Source organism: Asterias rubens, chromosome 7, assembly GCF_902459465.1.
Source record: "Asterias rubens chromosome 7, eAstRub1.3, whole genome shotgun sequence".
NCBI lineage: Eukaryota > Metazoa > Echinodermata > Asteroidea > Forcipulatida > Asteriidae > Asterias > Asterias rubens.
The window spans coordinates 11,950,777-11,976,040 of record NC_047068.1 but is presented as its reverse complement, the minus strand read 5'-3'; the positions used below and the strand labels follow the sequence as shown (position 1 = coordinate 11,976,040).

Below are 25,264 nucleotides of genomic sequence, written 5' to 3'. Positions count from 1 at the left end.
TTAAACACCCCATCCCCCAGAAAAAAAATCAACGGAAAAAGCCTGTTTGTTTCAAACTAAAACAATTTTTTTGAATCTGCTTCTTTTACTCTCCGACTACGACTGCCTAATGATCAACTTGTTAGGTAGCCTTATATACTTGTAAATGGGTTCAGCAGACATTGCTGCAGTGACTTTCAAAACAATGAGAGTTATTGTGTAAAGCAAAGTACTTTCTAAGCAAATACAACAAAGAACTGTCAATTCGATGACACTTGCACGACAAGTCAGACAGGTCGGACGTTACTGGGATGAACACTTTCAAAATGTAATATATTTACTCATAACATTGTTTCATACCAAAGTTAAGAATCTGCTTCTATTACACACCAACTATAATAAGACTGCCTAAGGATCAACTTGTTAGGTAGCCTTATATAATTTTAAATGGGTTTATAGCAGATATTGCTGCAGTGACTTTCAAAACAAAGAGTTATTTTGTAAAGCAAAGTACTTTCTAAACAAAATACAAACAAGAGTTGTCATTTTTTTGACACTTGAAAGACAAGTTAGACCAGTCAGATGTAACAGGGACTTACACTTTTAAATTGTATTATGTTTACTAATGAAACCTTTAAAGCTGCTAACTTAACAAAGTTTTATAATGTGATTCTCTCACACACCGACTACAATAATTATAACTTGTTAGGTAGCCTTTTATACTTTTAGATGGGTGCAGCATTACTGCAGTGACTTACCAGCACGTTTTAATGTGCAAGATAAGCCATTAGACCTCTCAGTGTGGCGGTTTCTTTCGATTGCACACCTTGCTGGCTGAACACACACGTTTCAAAAAAAGTCCATACCCGTGGCACTGAACTTGGTATTTGCAGTCCAGCACATAGTGTGCCTTGTAGTACACATCTACTGCTTTCATGACTGATGGTTGTGGAAAAGCATTTCTTGACTCCAGATCAGCGCTGCCTAATGATAGCACAAAGGGCTGGGGATGAAGCTTTGATGAAGCTTTGTCCTTCAGGTAGTGTGGCATTATGATATCCTGTGGCATAAAAAGAATAATTAATAAAACTTGTTAATGTCCTAATACTCAGTTCTTAAGATATAGCGCCTAATATAACATTCAAGTGTCAAGTAAAGTGATCATTGTTATTTTATTTAACAAGAGGATATACAGAGTTATTTTTTTGAGCTATGAGAGCTGTTTAAAGCGCCTTGTTAGGGTTTACAAGGTGACGGCACAATCTGAAGACAACCACGCACGAACACCAGGACAGATCCGTATACTGAGAAGAGTAACAGTAATTTACTAGAGACATGTGTGTTACTATTATTTTGTGTTGGGTTTGTAAGAATTGTAATTATTTCTGAAAACAAATGATTCATGAAATTGGGTTTTCAAAACATACTGGAGTCATTTAAATAAAACAAATTCAGATAACAGTGACAAATAGAAGACCAAAGCAAGGCTGCTTGTTTTCAGAGAAATTCATCACTTACCCGTTGAGTGTCGATGGATGATTTCGGGAATAAGTTGCAAATTATCTGCCTTGGTCAGCACCTTCATTGCCTGCATGTCGATCTCATTATCTGTATGAGTTGTAAACAAACAAAAATTTAATTGCAAAGCTGTTACGCATGGGCATAGATATCCTATCTTAAAAGTAGCTGTGTGTAACTATGCACTGCTTCCAATACTCTTAAAACTAGTGTAATCTTGGTAAATTTAAGGGTCCTTTTTTTTGCTTTGATTTTTGTGTTCCCTTTTTATCAAGAAGTGGTCATTTTGTTTCCAAATTGTCAGCATCAGGGGAAAATAGGGACATACCCCGGTCCCAGGTAAAACAGTGTCACGTACCCCCACTGCTTGGTATAGGAGCACATGCGCCCACTATTTAGGGAGAATATAGTTGGCGGTGCACATGTACCCAACCCTTGGGGAGATCAGGAACATGTAACCCAACTTTTTTAGATCAGTAAGCAAACAGTTGGGCAAGATAATAGCATGTACTCAACGTTTTGGAAGAACAGAACCGATTACCCATTTTCTAAGGAGAAAATACCAAATCTTTGGAGATAATTAACAAAGTTTTCCCATTCCTTGGGAAGAAGAGGCCTACCAAACCCATGCTGTTTTAATTGCTATATACATTACATGTTCACCCAAGTTCATCTACATGTTTCATATCAAGGGATATTATCAATCAAAGTTAATGATAAGGGGGTTAACTAAGGACACTATTGGACGTTATATAGGCTACTACTACTACTACACAAGGGCTAGGCATGGCTCTGCGTGTGGCGTCGTGTGTGTGTTGTGTGTCAATGATGTCCCTGAAACTGCGATAACGTGCGGTAGGGCCATGCATTCACAGCTCAAGCCGAGTTTTCGGACAGGCCCACACGTTCTTGATCTAAATCATAATAAGAACATGTACTTTTAAACTTTAGAGATACATTTTTCAATTCTCACCTCAGAAAACGTCCGTTAGGGACACTAACGCCACACTCCTCCAGTAATCTCAACACTTGGTGGTCAGCCATCATCGACGTCGCATTATAACTTCCTTGACTTGGTAATGAGCGCGTGTGCGCACGATAACAAAGTTCACAACAAAATGGTTAACGTCACGCCCTTTCACGCCATAATGCCCATCTGCCGGGAATGTTTCTACCCAGCAATTCGTGGTTGGATAAATCTAATAAACAATACCAATTAATTGGACAATGTTTATCGAACAATTGTTGTGTAAACTATACTCAACGTTGGTAACTTTTTTATCTTAACCAACCCTAAAGTTTACTCAATAGTTGAACAAAAATTTACCAACAAATCACAAATGGCGTTTACCCAGCGATATTTTGCCCAGCTCTTTTAACAGTGTGTATCGAAAGAAATATTACTCTATCCGCAACCCATATCGCGGGAGTACATAATACCACTGCAGATTATCTTTCTCGTAAGAAATTGAATAAAGAATTGAGTCTCAACTCACGTATGTTCTGGGATGTTGTCAACAAAACACAAATATACCCAGATGTTGATTTGTTTGCATCTTATATTCATAATAAGATAGATTGCTTTGTGTCATGGAAATCAGACTCTAACGCATGGGCCATTGACGCTTTCTCAATGCAGTGGTTTGGTATAACACCTTACATTTTTCCACCTTTCTGTTTGCTCTGTAGAATTTTGGACAAAATATCACGAGAGCAAACTCCTGTTTGGAAATCCCTCAACACAGATTATATAACCATATCGTCTGTGATTCGATGCGAGGACGCACCCAGGGACTTTATTACCCTTTGTTAGATGAGCTTCTTAAGATTACTCTAAATAATTCTGAGAATTGTGCAACATTGCACAATGCTCATTGATGGACATCCCCAACACAGATTATATAACCAAATCGTCTGCGATTCAACGCGAGGAAGCACCCAGGGACATTGAACACGTTGCCTTGGATCGGTCGAGTTGGTCTTTGAAAAGCGTTTGGAACCGTTTGTTATAAAATTGAAAGATGGGGGGGGGGGGAGGGGGACATCGTTAAGGCCTATAATCGCGCTTCAAGATTTCCATCGCGCGACCGACTAAAAACCGGCCTTTAGTCATAACATTTACGGCGTGGGGTCCAGGTCCAGCTTTAGGGCCCCGTGAAAATTTTAGGCCGTATATGTTCTCAGGTGTAATCTAGGGAGTCTGACGAGTGATGTGCCCCCTCTCAGATGTTGGGTGTTTTTTCTTTCATTCTTATCTCGCAAGTTTGATGACCGATTGAGCTCAAATTTTCACAGGTTTGTTATTTTTTGCATATGTTGAGATACACCAACTGTGAAGGCTAGTCTTTAACAATTACCAATAGTGTCCAGTGTTTTTAAATCTAATCACATCTTTTTCATCGACCAATAGGAAGGGTTGTTTGGTCCTCTGTAATTTTGTGTAGGATGTCAAGTCTGCCAGATCAAGTATTTCACCAGCGGCAAGACCAGCAGGATATGGGTTAAACTTGTTCGCTTTTAGTCCCGTAGAATGTAGCTTTACATGACAATCTACACCTAGAAATAGTCTACATAAACGCGTGACTCGGGGTTGAGGGATGCATTGTTGGTAGGTTGCCCCATTTGGACTCAGTTTAAAGGAACACGTTGCCTTGGATCGGTCGAGTTGGATTTTGAAAATGCATATGAATCGAGAGATATTTTAAAAGTAGAATATAATGATCCACACAAGTATCACTCGAAATTGTGTGGTTTTCCTTTTACCTCGTCGACTATCACGGTCCGAGCCATTTATGGGAGTCCAATTGTTGACTCCCATAAATGGCCGACGTGTTAGTTCGCAAAGTAAAAGGAAACCACGCATTTTCGAGGCAAATTTGTGTGGATCATTGTATTCTACTTTTAAAACATCTTTCTAACCATATGCATTTTATAACAACCGGTTACAAGAAGCTTTTTATAGACAAACTCGGCCGATCCAAGGCAACTCTAAAGCCTATATTTATCAAGTCCCATCAAAAGTTGAAACACAGAACCCGCCGATCGTAACAACTTGTCAATTTTGTCCAATCTAGTGCACCCATTCCCCCACAAATTCCTATTTTTAAAAGGCCACCACCAATTTTATGGCGTTAATCTGGCAAACGAAGTTTTGCGTAATATTGTGTAGTGCACCCTTTGTGTTGCTCATTCAATCTTTCTCTATTGTGGAGAAATCTTCCCTTTTCGAAATAGTTCATGCGACACAGAATCCAGGGACTTAAGTCTATAATGTCCTTTGGGTGAGTTTGACTTGACAACAACCTCTTATTATTAAGCCCCCAGAAAGATTTCTTTACAACGAGTTCTGCTTGCAAGGTCTCTACACGATTGTGTCCAATAAATTGAAACATTTTCAGTGGCTTTTCTTGAGTGGCATGATACTAGGCACGCCTATCTCTTCACGAACGAAACATGAATGGTGTTTGGTCGTTCCTTATTCATGAGACAGAATCCAGGGACTTTGTCTTGGTTGGATAGGTTTGATTTGTTAAGGTTCAAAAGTCACCTACGACATTCTCAGCTCTAATAGTGTTCATAGGTTTTGGAGGTACGTCGGCCGGTCGACCACGTCAGAGCCAATGAACAGCTCTCCCTGGGCAGCTACACCCACAATTCATTACAGCAGGGTGAATATTCATGTATCGGCCTCTGCGATGACGAAACACCTGAATCTTACCCGCGCTATTCAAAGGCGAATGAATAGACTGTGTGCTCCTGACATACCAAGCAAAACAGCTAATGTGAGTTGAGACAGTCCTGCACTGTTTGTGTTACTTGGTATGTCACGAGCACACCGGGGGTTTCGTCATCACAGAGGCCGATACATGAATATTCACCCTGCTGTAATGAATCAGAATAAAGGAAACCTCTGAACACTAATTTGAACGTCTAAAGGTTTCACATATAAGTCAGAGCCAGCGCCGAGTAAGACGTCAAATCTGCCAGATCTAGAGACGCTATTTCACCAGGGTTACATAAAACTTCCATCAATTTCAAGGTATGTTTTCATTTTGATGATTTCCTCTTAATCCTTTAATGTTTTATTTAATTGAGTTTGTTGGTTGATTATGAGGGTTCGACTGCTACGTCCTGCTCAATATCAAAACGATGCTTAATGGACACGATACGTTTGCAAACTGATTCTTGTTGAAATCTGAAATATTTCTCGAGTTGATTTGTCATCATCATTAATCCTTTATATTCATTACGTCTTATCTCGTTGTAGCAACATCAGAAAACTTTTCATATCCTGCCACCAATGTTTTACTAATTTATTTTTAAGTGACACAAATATATAAAATTGCACTAATTAGATACTACTTTATTTCATAACGGACCATTTTTCTTCATCTCTTCAAGGTTTCGTTCGTCATAAATATTTCGAACACAAATACTTGCAAGTGAATTTTGTAGAAGTAAAGATGTCTATTTAACCATTTATGGTATACCCAAGAGTTGTCATTGATATCCTAAAACCAGGCAAATAAAGCTGAGTGAGTAGACCACTAACCATAGAGGTAGCCATGCATTAACCAAAGTCTACCCAAACCCTGATTTGAAACAATACGTCTTTAGGTTTCACAAAGCTTTTGGTTTTTACATAAATTTTCACATTTTACAGTTACATTCAAGCCATGAAAAAAATATCAGTCCTTATTTAACATTTCTTGTACAAAAATAGTAATATTGGCTATATCAATAATCCGTTATAGTCCATGTTTAAATATATCCGTTCTAAAGTACATTCGCTTGCATATTCTCCACAGTATGAGAGTAGCATTAGAGACCTTGTTGATACGGAAACAGAGATTTGTCAAACGTTACAGTGCAGCTAAAATTGGGAAGTTTATTCAACACAGACGTCAAGACTTTATAACCAGGCTGTATGTCAAAATAATGAGATCAAGCTTATAAAAATGGGTTCTCACATGGACAGGATTAAATCAAACATTTACAACAATTTCAACTGGGAGGCACAAAGCAGCGAATACCAGTGAAATAATCATGTATAACAGAAAATTCAAAGATCAGAATGAGCACTAATGACGTCTTTACTTTGGAATCGGCCGTTCTCTTTGTTCTTATATGGTATTGTGGGCTTTTAGATTAAAGATTGGTTAACAATGTACCAACGGCCCCATTTGTAAAAGCATACATATTAGTCGTTTTATTTAATAACGGTTGGATGGTTTCGTTTCAGATGATTTTCAAGCTGATGCTTATTTTGACTGTTGTGACCACCACGACAGCATATTTTGGTGGGATCCCTGCGTCTGCATTAAAAGACAAACACAAAGATTGTCCGGAAAAGTACTTTTGGTCGTTTTCACGTAAGTACACGATGGCCACTGCATTCATACAAACCAATTATAACGACTGCTGAAAGTGGTATAGAACATTTCGAAGCAACAGTTCAGGAAAAAACACAAAATTGTTATGCAGCACTCTCTCATATTACAAAACCTTTTGATGAGGTGGAAATCCTTGTACCTGCAATTCAGGTAGTAAACTTTGCAATTGATACAGAATGACACTTTAAGTTCACACAGCATGGAACTTTTAGTTCATACAGAACGGCACTTTTAGTTATGATACAGAATGTCACTATAGTTTATACAGAACGTTAAATACAGATTGGTACTTTTAGTTCACACAGCATGGAACTTTTAGTTTTTACATAATGGCACTTTTAGTTTATACAAAATGACACTTCTAGTTTTTACAGAATGGCACTTTTAGTTTATACAGAATGGCACTTTTAGTTTATACAGAATAGCACTTTTAGTTTTTACAGAATGGCAATTTTAGTTTATACAGAATGGCACTTTTAGTTTATACAGAATGGCACTTTTAGTTTATACAGATTGGCACTTTCAGTTTATACAGAATGGCACCTTTAGTTTATACAGAGTGGCACTTTTAGTTTTTACAGAATGGCAATTTTAGTTTTTACAGAATGGCACTTTTAGTTTATACAGAATGACACTTTTAGTTTATACAGATTGGCACTTTCAGTTTATACAGAATGGCACTTTTAGTTTTTACAGAATGGCACTTTTAGTTTTTACAGAATGGCACTTTTAGTTTTTACAAAATGGCTCTTTTAGTTTTTACAAAATTGCACTTTTAGTTTTTACAGAATGGCACTTTTAGTTTATACAGAAAGGCACTTTTAGTATAATATACAGATGGCTCTTTTAGTTTATACAGAATGACACTTTTAGTTCATCACAGATAACAAGAGTGCCCTGACAGAATAAGAAACTGCAAAAAAATAGTTAATGGCATGACGTTTCGACCCTAGCAGAGTCTTTCTCGAAGGCTAAAAACTTGTTAGCCAATATCTCGACACGCATCGTTGTCTCCTTTGTTTCTATGTTGTTATTTACGATGTTCGTATTTGTGTTTGCTTCCATTTGCAGGACGCAGTATTTGTCTGACAAAAGAACAATATTCGAAAGATGATGTGGATTCAGCCGAAGCCTACTGTCAAAGTATTGGTTCGTCACTTTGTTCCCTAAAGCAGATGAAAGAAGCTTGGTTGGCAGGACTCTTTGACGAGCGCTGGGGCATGTACAACGTGAAGGGTCGTGATGCAATGGTTGATTATTGTCGACGTTACGAAGGACCTGAATGTTACATCTCGACAATGAAACTCCTCACATCTGTGAAGATCATCCCAAACACCCCCCGCCCTAACTCCCGGCTGCCCGCTTACTGCTGTAGCTAGTCCCAAACACCCTCCGCCCTAACTCCCGGCTACCCGCTTACTGCTGTAGCTAGTCCCAAACACTCCCCGTCCTAATTCACGGCTACCCGCTTAGAAACGTCGAATAGATCAAATAAACAGCAAAAACAAATCCTCAACATTGTTCGGTTCAGTGTTCAGGCTAAAGTCCTTGTCAGTGTGAAGTTTAAAATATCATAATTTAAAATTGTAACATTCGTGCGGATCAGCCATTCGTTCCAGTCAGCCATAGAGGGCGCCGCTCCGCTGGAAGTTTTTGAGGCCGGTGTACATTACGTCATCCGATGTTTCCGGATTATAGGAAAAGATGGAATACCAGTTTTTAAGTTAAAATGTATTTATTTTTAAAACGTGTTTTACTATGATTTTTATTACTATGATTTTTATTATGATTTATTTATTTGATATGGACATTAAAGTGAAGTTCATTAAAAATAATGATTACTGTTAAAAATATTTGTGGAATATCCTTGGGGTTGTGAAGTGTTTGGGTGTTTCTTGTAAGTGTTTTTAAGTTGTTCTTAGATATTAGAAATAATTTTTGTTTCCTTTTTGTTTAAATAATGCACTTATGTCCTCAATCGGTGCAATAAGTCTATTGGCGACACTAGCAATGTGACCCTTCAGTTGATGCAGAAATTCAGAAACTATGCAGAAATCCTGAAGGTACGAAGTGTCTCGTCTGAAGGTACGAAGTGTCTCGTGAGAAGGTACGAAGTGTCTCACGGGAAGGTACGAAGTGTCTCAAGGGAAGGTACGAAGTGTCCAAGGTACGAAGTGTCCAAAGACACTGCGTACCTTCAAAAGGTACGAAGTGTCCAGGGTACGAAGTGGCAAAGGTACGAAGTGTCCTGACACCCAGACTTTACATCAACAAGTCTAACTTGCTTTGTCGCTTCGTTTAGATTAGTCTTGAAATCAAGTCGGTAATTGTTAAGCGCGGTGTGGTCACGGGGACGGTATACTCATCCTCGATCCCAGTATGTGTGTGAGAGTCATTATATAATAGAGATCAATGGTGGCAACCACGCGCTACCTACGACCGTTGCATGTGTATAATAATACTGTGACTGTTTGCATGAACGGCAGATTGTGTGTTAGTAACACACAGACTGCGCCTAACGACTTGTCATCAAGTCAACGTTTAGATTTGTGAATTCTTGCTGGTACCCAAACCCACATAGGTCTTTTTTAATTTGTTTTACTAGGGGTCTGACTAATCGAACACGTCACACTACTACTTAGTAAACACGACAGCTCAGTTGGTAGAGCGCCGGCACGTTAGTCCGGAGGTCGTTGGTTCAACTCCCGCTCTAGTCAATTTTTCTTTGTTCAATCCAAATTCATTTAAAAATGTACCCAGTCAGTTTCCCTTGTGGTTTATTATTTAGTATCTGATATAAAAAGTCGCATCCCTTTAAGGTGATCCCCTGTCTGCCGCTTCCCAGGTTGCATCGTTACCCGGGTGTGATCCCTGGCTACACGGCAGTTTGCGGTTTAATGGCTTCTGACAGGCACCCCCCGAACAAAGATATTGACAAAATTGGCAGACCACCAACATAGGGCTAGATAGCTCAGTTGGTAAAGCGCCGGCACGTTAATCCGGAGGTCGTTGGTTCAACTCCCGCTCTAGTCAATTTTTCTTTGTTCAATCCAAATTCATTTATATATATACATGTATATAAATGAATTTGGATTCACATTTATATATATATATAGAAAACACAAAACCATATAAGTTTCTACAAACCTTGAAGCCATGACTGGTCCAAGCTGTTGGATTAAAAGAGCATGACTTCTTCATCCAATCCTGGATGCATCTGAGTGATATGTAAAATTATTTAAACGTACTGGACTATTGTCTTATTCACCTTGTTTATTAATCAACAAAATCGATTGGATTACAAAAGTAAATAACAACTTTAAGGACTAATACAATTTTGTTATATTTAGTTTATTTATTTAATCAATATAACCATTTGGTGTCAGTCAGTTTCAAGCATATCAATTAGATACAAAACTCTGATATTCAGTACAAAATATTTCTGCCTTGAATCTTTGACCAAATCTGATTATCTAATTTCTATTTTTCTATTTACAATGTATTTTATAGAACCAATATTGTAGTTTAGTAATGCATGAATAAAATCAACAAATGTGTTCTGATGTTGGTACTTTTTGTGTTTTGTTTGATATTCAATCATACGAATTGTTTTGAACCTCTATTGCAATTAATCTTTGCGGGGTAGTAAATATGAACTGCTGCCTTAAACCTAAACGCAACCTCCAGTCTTTAATATCCTTCGGATGAGTTGGAGTTGTCAACAACCTCTTAGCACTATTACAAAGATTGCTTTACAACGATTTCGACTGTGACCAAAAGGTAGATGAGATGAGGCTAGAAGCTAAACGCATTGTACTAATTCAATCTTTCTCTTTGTGGAGGAGTTCTGCCATTTCAAAATAGTTCATGCGAGACCGAATCTGGGGACCATAGTCTATAATGTCCTTTGGATGTGATTTGGATGTGTTTGAGTGGTCATCAACCACTATTGACCCTGTCTTTATCGGCAAGGATGAATACAGGTCCCTGCTGGCTGATCCAGTGATTCCATTGGATACAATGATATTAGATAACGGTGCATCCATAATGCCCACAACAGCACACTGCTGTCATGTCCACAATAGAATTTGATTGCGTATCAATGGGTGTGTTCGTTTAGTTGAATTGAATATGGCCATATTATAATATACTTCATATCCTCCTTCCACTTTGAAGTTTAAACATGAAAGCTCATTATTGCCCCCAAAGGTTTCAACTACCCAGAATCTTGTTCTGATGCACAGTGAAAGGAGAACTTTAAAGAAACACGTTGCCTTGGATCGGACGAGTCGGTCTTTAAAATGAATATGATTTGAAAGATGTTTTAAAAGTAGAATACAATGATCCACACAAATTTGCCTCGAAATTGCGTGGTTTTCCTTTTACTTCGCGGAACACGGTCGGCCATTTATGGGAGTAACAAATTTGACTCCCATAAATGGCCGACCGTGTTAGTCGACGAGGTAAAAGGAAAACCGTGCAATTTCGAGGTATGTTTGTGTGGTTCATTGTATTCTACTTTTACAACATCTTTCTAACCTATGTATTTGATAACAAACGGTTACAAACCCTTTTCAAAGACCAACCCGACCGATCCAAGGCAACGTGTTCCTTTAAACATGAAACTTGTTCTAAAACGATTAACGTAAAAACAAATACAAGTCTGCAAAACATATTTATTAATAGTCTCATATCCATACAGTTACCCAGCGGTTTTATTACCCATCAACTTTTGTTAGAGACGATCCTCATAAAAGTTGAATCCAATGCGATTTACTATTCCGCCTGGAAGTGAAAAAGGACCAACCATTTCAGATGCTATTTCATAACATTCGTACAAGTCTTCAGAGGGATTGCATTTCTTCCTACGTGATGGCATGCGGATCACACAATACATTCAAAGGTTGTATTGTTATTCTAATAAGTCCATGGGGCGATGCCCGTATAATAAAGGCCCGGACACAAGTCCTGAGCCATCTTTTCTTCGTGTGTAACAGCACTGCGGACATCGAAATGGAAAATTCAATTGATTTAGAGCTCCCGTCAGACATTGAGTCTGAGTTTCAATGCGGCCAAGCCGCTGGTGATGAAGATATTACACCAAATGTAAGCTTAGAAGCGAAGCTTCAGGCAAACTCAACGGGAATACATAAGCTTTCCCTCTCCATTGCCAGCATGCAAAACATGCTGACGAACATGGTAAAAAACCAACAGTCGTCTGCAATCCCAGTCGACAATATGTTTCATGATGATTTCGTTGGACAACAGGGTAACTGTTATGACCCAAACCAAATTTTCGAGCTGACCAGTAACGTGGCAGCCAGTTCTCCTTCAAAACAGGAGGAAGATTTTGATTTATTGTCTTGCGAAGACATTTATGAGACTTCTGAAGCCAAAGGCGCAGAAATTTTCTCAAATTTGGCCGATAGAGCAACCAAAGCGGTAACACTACCGATCAAAAAGGAGATATATACAAAGATCGCAGAAAAATATGCGACACCGGCTAATGCGCCGGCTGTATCTGCCCCCAGAGTGGACGCAGACTTGTGGGGCACTATTCCTGCATCGGCCCGCTCCAAAGACGTGGGCACTCAGCAAATTCAGAAACATGTGGTCAAAGGTATGATTCCATACTTCCATATTCTAAATGAACTACGGGACACTGCCAAGGCGGGTACCGTAGCAGACACCGAAAAAATCAAACAGTATGCCCTTGATGGCATTACACTATCGGGAAATGCATCATATGAATTAAGTATGAAGCGACGGGATGATTTGAAACCCTGCCTTAACCCTATGTATAAGGGCTTGTGCTCAAGGAGCACACCTGTGTCTGATAAACTATTCGGACAAGATCTAAATTCATCAATGAAACAGGTTGCCGAGGCTTTTAAAGCCGGTAGAAAGCTGACTTATTCAGAAAATAACAGAAGTACTCAAAACCGTCGGTTTGAGCCTTACTCCCAAAGAACCCGTGGATTTCGCCAGGGTTTCACGACAGGGCGTACCTCTGGAAACAGAACTCAACCGCGGTATACGCAATCCTACTACCCAAGTGGCAACCGCCGAGGCGGGAGAAATGATAGTGGGAAGTTTTCCCACCATAAACCTACAGCAACAGTGGTCAATTTACTGAAACAAAAAACTGGTATGTAAAACATGACTCCACTGCAATTTCGGCATGTGCCGGGCAGTTAAAGTTTCACCATTATAATTGGTCTCAGATTACCTCCGACAGGTGGATTCTAAACACCATATCAGGCTGCAAAATTGATTTCATTGCACGCCCTGTACAATCAGTCAAACCAAAAAGAATAATGTTTTCTAATGAGGAAATCCAGACTGTAAATCAGGAGATAAAAGAACTCCTTCAAAAGGGTGCAATTCAGCCCACTGAAAGGTCTAACTGTCGGTTCGTATCGAACATTTTCCTCATTCCTAAAAAATCTGGTGGACTGAGACCGGTTATAAATCTGAAAGATTTGAATACTTTTGTCAGATATGAACATTTTAAAATGGAAAATATAAAACTAGTTAAGGAAATTATTCAATCCAATGACTTCCTTACTTCCATTGACCTGAAAGATGCGTACTTCGCAATCCCAATGTGTGAGATTGATCAATCTTATCTGTGCTTTTCATGGGAGAATCAGTTCTATAGATTCACCTGTTTACCTTTCGGATGAAACCAGTCATTGCAACAGCAAGAAGTAAAGGAATTCGGTTGGTAATTTTTATTGACGATATTCTGATCATGGCTTCATCGGAGAATGAAAGCAATGAACAAACAACCTTTGTGGTACAGTTATTGGAATATTTGGGATTCCATATAAACAAGGGAAAATCCTGCTTGAAACCGCAGACCCATTCAACTTACCTGGGCGTTGAGATCGATTCCAAAACAATGACGATCAATGTTCCAAAGTCGAAAATACACAAGTTAAAATCGGAGGGAACACAAATTCTGGAAAAGAAAGTCTTGACTTTACGGAATCTCACAAAATTGATAGGCATGATTATTGCCACATTTGATGCTTTTCCAAGAGGAAAATTGCATTTTAGAAAACTCGAATCTGCCAAATCGAATACCCTAAAAAATGAGTATGGCAATTATGATGCAAATATTGCAGTAAACCAAACTATAAGAGAAGAGACAACATGGTGGTTGGATATTCCATGCGATGATGTAAAATCGTCAATTAAAAAACCACCCATTACTATTGTTATCTGTACAGATGCCAGTAATACCGGCTGGGGTGCAGTCTCCGAAACGGACAACTCTTACACACAGGGTAAGTGGTCCAAAACACAACAACAGTTGCATATAAATATGTTGGAGTTATTGGCAGCTCAAAATGCATTGCTAACTCTCTGTGAAACTCTCAATAATGTTCATGTTCTGATCAAATCAGACAATAGCACAGCTGTGTCTTATATTTCGAGAATGGGGGGAACTGTTGGTCCCTTAAATGACCTCGCATCAAAAATGTTCCTTTGGTGTATCGAAAGAAATATTACTCTATCCGCAACCCATATCGCGGGAGTACATAATACCACTGCAGATTATCTTTCTCGTAAGAAATTGAATAAAGAATTGAGTCTCAACTCACGTATATTCTGGGATGTTGTCAACAAAACACAAATATACCCAGATGTTGATTTGTTTGCATCTTATATTCATAATAAGATAGATTGCTATGTGTCATGGAAATCAGACTCTAACGCATGGGCCATTGACGCTTTCTCAATGCAGTGGTTTGGTATAACACCTTACATTTTTCCACCTTTCTGTTTGCTCTGTAGAATTTTGGACAAAATATCACGAGAGCAAACTCCTGTTTGGAAATCCCTCAACACAGATTATATAACCATATCGTCTGTGATTCGATGCGAGGACGCACCCATGGACTTTATTACCCTTTGTTAGATGAGCTTCTTAAGATTACTCTAAATAATTCTGAGAATTGTGCAACATTGCACAATGCTCATTGATGGACATCCCCAACACAGATTATATAACCAAATCGTCTGCGATTCAACGCGAGGAAGCACCCAGGGACATTGAACACGTTGCCTTTGATCGGTCGAGTTGGTCTTTGAAAAGCGTTTGGAACCGTTTGTTATAAAATTGAAAGATGGGGGGGGGGGGGACATCGTTAAGGCCTATGATCGCGTTTCAAGATTTCCATCGCGCGACCGGCTAAAAACCGGCCTTTAGTCATAACATTTACGGCGTGGGGTCCAGGTCCAGCTTTAGGGCCCCGTGAAAATTTTAGGCCGTATATGCTCTCTGGTGTAATCTAGGGAGTCTGACGAGTGATGTGCCCCCTCTCAGATGTTGGAATTTAAAGCTTATTTCAAGCTATGATGCACCATTTTGCTATCATGGTTATTTTATCTAAAAAACAACTCAATTATAGCTTCGTATCCACATTTTTCTGCATATCATGCTCAGACGGCGTTTCATCCCTATCATTACTAGCATCGTCAGGGTGGATCAAGATCAGAAATTTTAGAGGGGCAAATCTATTAAAGATAGAACGTGAAGCCTTTACGGCCTGGGGTCCGAGTCCGCCTAAGGGCCCGGGTCCGCCTAAGGGCCCGGGTCCGTCTAAGGGCCCGGGTCCGCCTAAGGGCCCGGGTCTGCATAACGGGGCCCGGGTCCGCCTAAGGGCCCAGGTCCGCCTGAGGGGTTCGGGCCTGCTTAAGGGCCCATGAAATTTTGCATTCTAGGTGCTCCGTGGTGCAATCTTAAGCCATTTAGAGGTCCAATGGCAAACGAAATAGAACTGTTTTCTGTAATACTTGTTGGTATTCCCTGGTCTGTTTGAAGTGGGTTTCGGTGTACTATTTTTGTCTACTTATAATAATGTTTTTATCAATGTTTAATTTTTAATGTTATATATTGTTGTATTTATATTCATATTTAAATTTATATTTTTACATAGTTTTTAACGATTCCTGTAAGTGGCGGCTTTCCGCTGTTGGATATCAATAAATAAATAAAAATAAATAAAATAAAAAATAAAATGAGACTTAAAGAAATCTCAGCTGAATATGGTGTCAAATAAAACATAGTTAATAACAGTCTCGGGTGCGGAGTTACCTGGGTTAAACATGACCAATATTATCTTTAATAAATCATTTATGTAATATAATAAAATAGAACGCTCCGGGGATCACCACGGGAGTCATAGTTTTAACCAAAGCACTCGAAGCAGTCAATATTTGTATAATATATCTATGGTTGTTCTTTGGTCGTGTTCTCATCGTTCGGGCGTGCGAACAGCGCACTTGGGCCAAGAAAAGACCGCCCTAACTCGGCCGCGGCCTCTGAAGTAATGTGTTTATATGGACAAATATGCTCTCCAGAGAATAACGAATTTCACGTGTTTCACATAAAATGAAACAAATTGAACTGAATTGATTTGAATGCGGCCGTATTGAACATCACTTGCAGCTTTAAAATTTTGGAAATGAAGGCTCAAACTTATTACAAAAAACCTTTTTCCGAAATTACTCAGAAAGCTGTTCTGAAGCACAGAAGAAGGAAAACTTTTGTTCAATGATCACCTCTTGTTTGAGATGACGCTCATAAAAGTTGGGTTCAAAACAACTGTCTTTCCACCTTGAAAAAAAGAACTGTGGTGAAAGAATAGGGTTTTGTATCCGGTTATTCGCCTGACATTGCTGACATTTGTACGGCAAGCTTTAATTCTTATAGGTTTGCAACTAAAAGTCAGTCTGAAAACTGATACTCTTTCCGAACGAAAAAGCAATTAGACCAAATCACACCTGGCATTCATTGTGGAGTAGATATCAACCCCCCCCCCAATAAAACAAATTAATCGTTTGTGATTCAAAGCGAGGCGGCATCAGGGATTTTATGTCAATTGTGTAGTGGAAATAATATAAAACAACCACAGAGAGACTGTGCGTTCGAGTAGGGAGAAACTCTGGATTAGACGCCTCCAGACCATTCAACCCCATTGTCTGAACATCCAAGAAGGAAACGACTATAAACCTTTTGTTTTGCCGTCTCCTTTTTTTCCCATAGCCTTTTAGCCTGAGCCTCATTCACTAATAAATTACTTTTTACCCAACCTCACCACCCTCGATTTTGTCCTTTGTGTTTCCATCTTCTTGCTTGTGGTCAAGCCAGTCCCTTCCCTTCACCCCCCTTTTTGTCCCCCTATTCATTGTTTACCCCCTGCTTTTTTATGTATGCTTTCTAACCCCATTCATGTATTTCCACTTCACTGCTTATGCTTCACTTAGTTACCTGTTCATGTTTGTTGTGCTGTCATTTAGCCTTCGAGAAAGACTCTGCTAGGGTCGAAACGTCAGGCCATTAAATATTTTTTGCAGTTATACTCTCGGTCCATTTGGTTGGTAAGTTGTTTGCAACAGCTAATTCTATTTTCTCGGAAATAATATACAACACAGTTTATATAACCAAATCGTCTGTGATTCGATGCGAGACATCATCCAGGAACTTTACCCTTTGTTGGAGAGACACCGTAGTAAATAGTGTAGGCTCATTATTGGGAAATACATGTTTTCACATGAAACAAACAAAAAACAACAACAATATATATATATATATAACACGAGATGTGTCTCTAGAGACATACATCAATTCGGTTAACTCCGAGGTTCTTAAGGCCCCCAGTACCCCTACTCCCAATAACCTCCCCCAAGATGAGCGGCACGCCCTTACACAACTCCGCCAATCACCAGACATAATGATTAAACGGGCTGACAAGGGGTCCGCAGTTGTAGTCATGAACACACATGACTACATTGCTGAGGGCCTTAGACAGCTCAGTAACACTGATCATTACATTGAATGTGCTTCTGATCCCACTGAATCTTTCTCCCAAGATATCAGTGACACCCTGGTTAAGATTTATAACGCCAATGGTATTGAGAAAGACACATTTAACTATGTCCTCCCACATGACCCCCGTACAGCAAGGTTCTACCTTCTACCCAAGATACACAAGCCCATTAACCCGGGGAGACCTATTGTATCTGGGAATGGTAGCCCCACAGAGCGCATTTCTGAGTTTGTCGATAGCTTCCTCAAACCCTTAGTCTGCCATATTCCTTCCTTCATCAAGGACACCAAAGACTTTCTCCACAAACTAGATGAGGTCAAGCACCAAATACCTGACTCTGCTATTTTGGTTACTTTTGATGTTTCATCACTGTATACTAACATACCCCATCATGAAGGCATGAGTGCATGTGTCTCTGCCCTCAATGCTAGTAATCAGTCCCGCCCCTCAGTGAGTCATATTAAGGAACTCATGAGCCACATTCTAATGAAGAATAATTTCACATTTAGGGTACTGCCATGGGTACCAAAATGGCACCCTCATATGCTAACCTATTCATGTCTCAGTTGGAGGACAGACTCCTGTCCTCCGCCCCCAACCGACCACTAGTTTGGTGGAGATTTATTGATGATATTTTCTCCATCTGGTGTGGTGACCAAGACAGCTTGGATGAGTTTATTGACTATATCAACTCATTTCACCCCACCATAAAGTTCACTACCGAACAATCTCTCACCAGTGTGAACATTCTAGATGTGACAATAACCAAGTCTCCTAATGGCCTTGTCACAGATGTTTACAGTAAACCCACCGACACCTAGCTGTCACCCTGGTCACTGTAAGAAGGCAATTGCTTACAGTCAGGCCTTACGTATCAGGCGTATCTGTTCCACAGTACCCTGTACAAGAGGCGCTCATCAGAACTAAGGAAATACCTTGTATCTAGGGGACATAGCGAACGTAGGGTCCAACTTGCTATCGACAGGGCTCTCAACGTACCTCGTCATACTCTGTTGACTAAAAGCTCCTACCAATAGAGTGGCTTTGGTCACTACCTTCCACCCCAAACTACCCAAACTTCCCTCAATTCTCAATAATAACATGTCTATACTTCACTCCTCCAGCAGAATACACTCAGCAATCCCTGAGGTTCCCATGGTTGCATTCCGCCGCCCTAAGAACCTTGGTGACATACTAGTCAGGGCCAAACTTCCCCCAGGTACAGTCCAAACACAACCCCCGACAGATATACTGGGCTGTCACAAATGTACCCGTTCCAAATGCAAAACGTGTCTGCACATTAAGCCCTCACTTAAGGTGAAGAGTCATACCACTGGCTCTTCATACAACATCAAGACTAACTCTGAATGCAGCACGTCTAATGTAGTCTATGTCATATCATGTAAGAGATGTGGGCTACAATATGTGGGAGAGACTAAGACAAAACTTAGTCTTCGCTTTGCAAATCATGTCTCTTCCATAAAGACTAAGAAACCGTACCCAGTCTCTATCCACTTCAAAAGCCCCAATCATAGTGTCATTGATGTTGAACTTCTGGTGATTGAAGCTTGCAATGGTGATGACACACACCGCAAGAGTAGAGAATCACACTGGATCCACCAACTCAAGACAGTCAAACCCTTTGGACTCGACATAAACACTGGTGTTAAATAACTTCTCATTACCCTCCACTTCACTTATGTTGTATATATTTTGCACATAAAGTATAAATTAATCTAGTTTAAAGTTGTTTTTATAAATTCATCACTGTAACTATCTGATGTAAGTAACCCCCTTTTTTTCCACAGGTCCCTCATACCTATTTTTAAAATCATCATACCTTTGATCTTGCTATTTTTATTAACTGACCATTGTTAGTTGCATCATGATCCACTTGCTCTCTAATCCTACCCTTTCATGTCTCCCTGCATTGTTGTCGAACAATACATTTACCACTTTTATGGTCCAGTAACCCATCCCTTCATTCTAAACACCCTTTGTCCTCGCCACTTCACTCCTATTGGTTCATAGCCACCAATATTGTCTCTGAAATAGAAACTATGGTTGGCTGTTATTTTCCCGCTTCTTTCTGGATCCTTTCCCCCTCTCTTTTTCTATAAATGGATATGTATTTGTTTGTACTTGTTTTATGCCTCTGAAGAAGGTCCGGATTGGATCGAAAGCTAAGGCCACCTACCCTATTCATTATATATAAATATCACAATATAAGTTTCTACAAACTTTGAAGCCATGCCTGGTCCAAGCTGTTGGTTTAAAAGAGCATGATTTCTTCATCCAATCCTGGATGCATCTGAGTGATGTGCGACAATATTTAAAGGCAGTGGACACTATTGGTAATTACTCAAAATAATTATAATCATAAAACCGTACTTGGTAGCGAGTAATGGGGAGAGGTTGGTAGTATAAAACATTGTGAGAACAGCTCCCTCTGAAGTGGAGTAGTTTGCGAGAAAGAAGTAATTTTCCACGAATTTGATTTCGAGACCTCAAGTTTAGATTTTGAGGTCTCGAAATCAACCATCTATAAACGCACACAGCTTCGTGTGACAAGGGTGGTTTTTTCATAGTTATCTCGCAACTCCGATGACCAATCGAGCTCAAATTTTCACAGATTTGTTATTTTACGCATATGTTGAGGTATACCAAGTGAGAAGACTTGTCTTTGACATTTACCAATAGTGTCCACTGGCTTTAAACGTACTGGACTATTTTCTTTTTTACCTTGTTTATCAAACAAAATCGAATTAGCAAATAAAAAGTGTTAGGACCAGTAACATTTTGTTATTTTAGTTTATTAGTTTCTTCAAAATAACCATTCGATGTCAGTTAATTTCAAGCTTATAGTAATTGTTCTCTAAACTCTGATATTCAGTACAAAGTAACTCTTTGTGGAATCTTTGTCCTAATCTGAGTATGAATTCTCTTTCCTGCATTGTCGTTTTTCTACTTACAATATATTTTCTTGTACCCTTTGTATAGTTTAGTGATGCATAAATAAAATCGACAAGTTTGTTCTGATGTTGGTACTTATTGTGTTTTGCTTTGATATTCAAGCGTACGACTGTTTTAAAACTATTTTGCAATTGACGGTAGTCTTGGCGGGGTAGTAAAGTTGAACTGCTGACTTTTAAACCTCAGCGCAACCATTAGTCTTTAATGTCCTTCAGATGAGTTTGAGTTGTCAACAACCTCTAACCACCATAGAAAGATTGCTGACTAAACCGATTTCGACTGACCAAAAGGAGGATAAGACAATGTTAAGCTAAACCCGTTGTACTCATTCAATCTATCTCAGTGTGGGGTAGAGTTCCCTTTCAAAATAGTTCATGCGAGACAGAATCTAGGGACAATAATGTCCTTTGGGTGAGTTTGATTTGTACTAAACCTATTTTAAATAGTTCTTCTTTAAAGGTATCTATAGTCGTCCAGTTCGGGACGTTCTTTATTCAAGTAGGGATCTTGAAAGCTAACACCAAGTATTGTAAAGGGGTAATCTCAGGCTGACAGATTAACATTCCTGTTTCAACAATACTGTTCATTTAGCTTCATTATTGTAAAGAGGAAGATTGTCCACTATTATCTCTAGAATTCCACGATAGTTGTTTGTTTCTCAACAGGTTGCACATATCCTCGGTCATCACACTTCTTGTCATAAAAGCCACCACAAACATTCACAGGCTTTGACCTCAATAGTCCCCAGTACGGACCATTATTTTGTTGACCAATTAAACCATTTTCTGGGAGATGGGGTCATCAATACAGTGTATTGTGTTGTATCGACTTTTTTTTTAACCCGAACAAACACTTTACCCTGGGGAATGGGTTACAGCAATAACAAAAATTTAAACTTACATTACAACAAAGACGGAGAGGTTAGCAATAACATTATTAAATATTTTGTGCTTCGCAACACAATTCATAATGGTTTTCTCCTGAGAACTCGTAAGGAAAATAAATTTGTCATTCTATTAATAGACGATACTAAAACCTGTATAACTTGACCAATGGTATGTTACTCTTGTGTAACATCATTTAAGTCAAGCACTCACCAACCACCAAAATCCCATCGTCTCCCCAACATTCACTCTGGGCCTCGACTACTCCTTCGATTTTCCCTATACTTAAGAGACTCGCCTCTCAAACCTAAGAGCTAGGTCCAGCACCTCTATTCTGATATAGTCAACTTATATTACAATGAGACAAGACCCATCGTTTCCAAGTGTATTCTATTATTTCTTCAGTCGTTGTCACCAAAGACTACACTCCACTCCGCTCGTTCACGCTCATCCGTTAACCAGAAGTGTCAATTATACCATAACTTGCTTACATTTGAATTCAAGTTATGATATTGGAGTAACAATTAAGAAAAATTGAGTTTTAACTTATTTAAAAAGTGATTGTTTAGTAGGCTTTATTATTTTAATATGCTATCCAGATCTCTGTAGCGAAAATTATGCCTAAAAAAAACACTACTTTGGGGTGTAGGACCTCACTAAACGTAGTATGCATAAAGTGAGTATATCGACAAGATCTGGTAATTGAATACACTTGTTATAAACGCCTCTTGCTTTTCCTAGATCCAATATTATAAGGGCGCCGCCGCATCAACTTTGAACAAACACCCGGACTGAGTTCGGGTGGTGTGTTCTTGGCCCGAGTGGGCTGTTCTCACGCCCGAACGATCGAGAATGATTCACTCGGAACAAGATCACACACCACCTTTCATCGGGGGTTTCGAGAACAACACTTTACAAAGTGACAGCACAGCATCAAGAGAATAAGTAAATTAGATGGCAAAATGACTTTAAAATAGATTGTTTAAAGTTAATATTGATAAGTTGAAAGTTTGATTAAAATAGTCATCCCAAAGAAAATAATGAAAGTGTGGTCTCTTTTCTACTGTCGGGTTTCCAACTGTTAAACAACATCCTATTTAACTGACGAACCACGTTTTCACATGACCAGCCAGTACTGAACCTCTTTTCGTGGCGCTTTAATCACATCGTCGTTTTAGCGGATGAAACAAGAACAGCGATCCGTCTTGTTCTCGAGCACCCAAGAACACACCGCCCGAACTCGGCACCGGTGTCCCGGAGATTCGGACCCCCAATGGGAAATGAACATGTGCTGTAGGAGGGTGACTAAAAAGAGGGCGCTATCAGAAGAAGTTTGTACACAGTTTGCCTTAATGGGGGACCGAATCTCCGGGGCCGGCCGGCTGGGGGGGGGGGGGGGGAATCCCACATTGGAACACGCGTTCATTCGTTCGTTCTCGTAATGTGAACTTATGCGCCACACCTTACATGGCATTCTATAGGGTTATTATTACCTACATGACCAAAAAGGGTGAGCCGTGTTTGGAGGCAGACCTTCTTGGTATAGTTTGGTCCATTGGACTCAGTTTGTTAAAGATGTTTGGCCGTTTTTGTGATTTTTTTGGCCGATTTGACCCAAACATTTGGATTTAAAATTAAATTTGTATTTTGATGGGGTTCGAGATAGTTACAAGCTTTCATTTGAGCCATTGCTCGAAAAAGTCCGCCAATTATTAGTAGCAGTGAAATAAAGTGCTCAAAATTTTTGTCGGGATCCCGACAATAATTATATCACGTGACCGATTCTCATGTGTTTTATAAGAAACGTTTTACATTTTTGTCATGGTTCCTGACCATTAAAAGTAAAAGCGGGTGATACTCTTTGAAATACCATTCACTCAAACAAATCTATTTTTTTAATGTTTGGGGCCAAAAATCTGACATAGCATCTTTAATGTGTCTTTTTAGACATAAAAAGCACACACGTTGTTCAACAAAGGTGTTTTTGTGTATATGTGAAGGTACACCAAGTGCGACACTAGTCTTTGAACACAGTGGCGCGTTCAATATCCAATCGTATGTAGCAGGGTAGGTCTATCCACAATAAATAGTGGAAAGTCGAGAGCGCATGGGAAACTGTGTGTATAAAACGACAGTTTTTAATCTTCGCATAATATAATAAATTGCCCATACTTTTGCTACGTAAACATTATTCATTCTTCTAGGTAAATCAGAATTATGGTTTTTACTTTCTGGACATAATGTCCAATGGTGATGAGATCATTAGGAACACCAAATTAATTCAACAAGTCACAAAATGGCGGTGTCTACCTCCATGTTTACTTATACTCGTACTTCCATACTGATTAGAGGAAACCGGTGCCAGATACTCCTTTTCTAAAACGTTTTGTTGTAAAGATGACGCTGCTTTAGCCTGAACCTCTGATGTCACACTTCGAGGCTTGTGAATATTGTAAGAGAGTTGACCTCTAACCTAGCCTAGGTTAATCCCCGGGCATTTTATTGGCATCTTAAGCCGTGTCCGAATTGGCGACTTCGGCTACAGCTACGGCTAGGGCGCGCGCGTCTGCTATTCTTCAACACTGACAGACGCGCTGATCTAGCCGTAGCTGTAGCCAAAGTCGCCAATTCGGACACGGCCTTACACATAGGGTGTGTTCGATTAGCTTCCCTGGGTCAACCATGCGGTGCTCACTCGGGTGAGCCCCGACAAGAGCTAATCTAACGAACACACCCGCCCTCTCGTGGTGTTGTCATGCACATCGGGTCACCCCCAAGAGTGTGTCACTCTACAAGCAGGGCACTGGGGGCTGACCTGGGCCCAATTCATAGCGCTGCTTAACGGTAAGCAAATTTGCGTACTTACTGTAACAGATTTGCTTAAGCGTATTTCACAGGTTAGCAGAAAAATTGGGCGTCCATATTGCGTGTTTACCGCGGATTTGCATTGTGACGTCATTTATTTTCGTGCGGTAAGCACCGGAAGGTTAGCATGCCTTTTCGTGTGCTTACGGTTAGCAGCGCTATGAAATAGAAATTGCAAAGTAAGCACAAAATCGGCCGCTAAGCAGCGCTATGAAATTGGGCCCTGGGTGAGCCCCTGGAGTGACGTCAAAGCTATTCGAACGCACCGGGGGCATAGAAATAGAATAAAGTACTAAAAAGTCCCGTGCTGGTGGTAACGCACAGAAAATGAACATTGGAGATAGGCCTTAAACCACTATGGATGCGCTAAAAGTCACGTACTGGTAGAAGATGAACGTTGAAGATAGGCGAATGACTGCCCCCATGCCAGAACCCGCGTATGTACGTACGCGCAGCCGATCTAGGTGTTATATTATTCTATATCTATGACCGGGGGCAGGTCCAGGGTCGATCCAGGGAAGCTAAAACGAACGCACCCATTGATTCATACGCAGGAGGCCGCAAGTGCAGATGCCAATAAGCGTCACCTCGGATCAATCAAAACACATAGAAAACTTAGGTCACTACACGTTTATCCACTGACATCAGTACATCCAACGAAATCACTGGCTCTGAAAAAGCAACCTGTCTTTATCGTGCGGTTTAAAGACAGGGCACTAGTGCAAGTCTAACGTGGCTTAGAACCATTTCGGGTTGCTAGCAAATGAGGGCGCTAATACTCCACTCGAACTTTGATCTATTTATTGACTAG

General features: G+C 39.8%; 2 long non-coding RNA genes across 2 annotated transcripts; one reads left to right on the top strand and one right to left on the bottom strand.

The window, feature by feature from the left end:
- Positions 1-1,015: 1,015 nt before the first annotated feature.
- LOC117292189 lies at positions 1,016-2,708 on the bottom strand. The gene is made up of 3 exons (XR_004519269.1): positions 2,471-2,708; positions 1,498-1,587; positions 1,016-1,039 (listed from the first exon to the last, which is right to left on the bottom strand). It is a non-coding gene; the product is annotated as an uncharacterized LOC117292189 (long non-coding RNA).
- A 2,374-nt stretch (positions 2,709-5,082) lies between these two features.
- On the top strand, positions 5,083-8,679 carry LOC117292954. The gene is made up of 3 exons (XR_004519338.1): positions 5,083-5,536; positions 6,740-6,869; positions 7,962-8,679. It is a non-coding gene; the product is annotated as an uncharacterized LOC117292954 (long non-coding RNA).
- Positions 8,680-25,264: the final 16,585 nt, after the last annotated feature.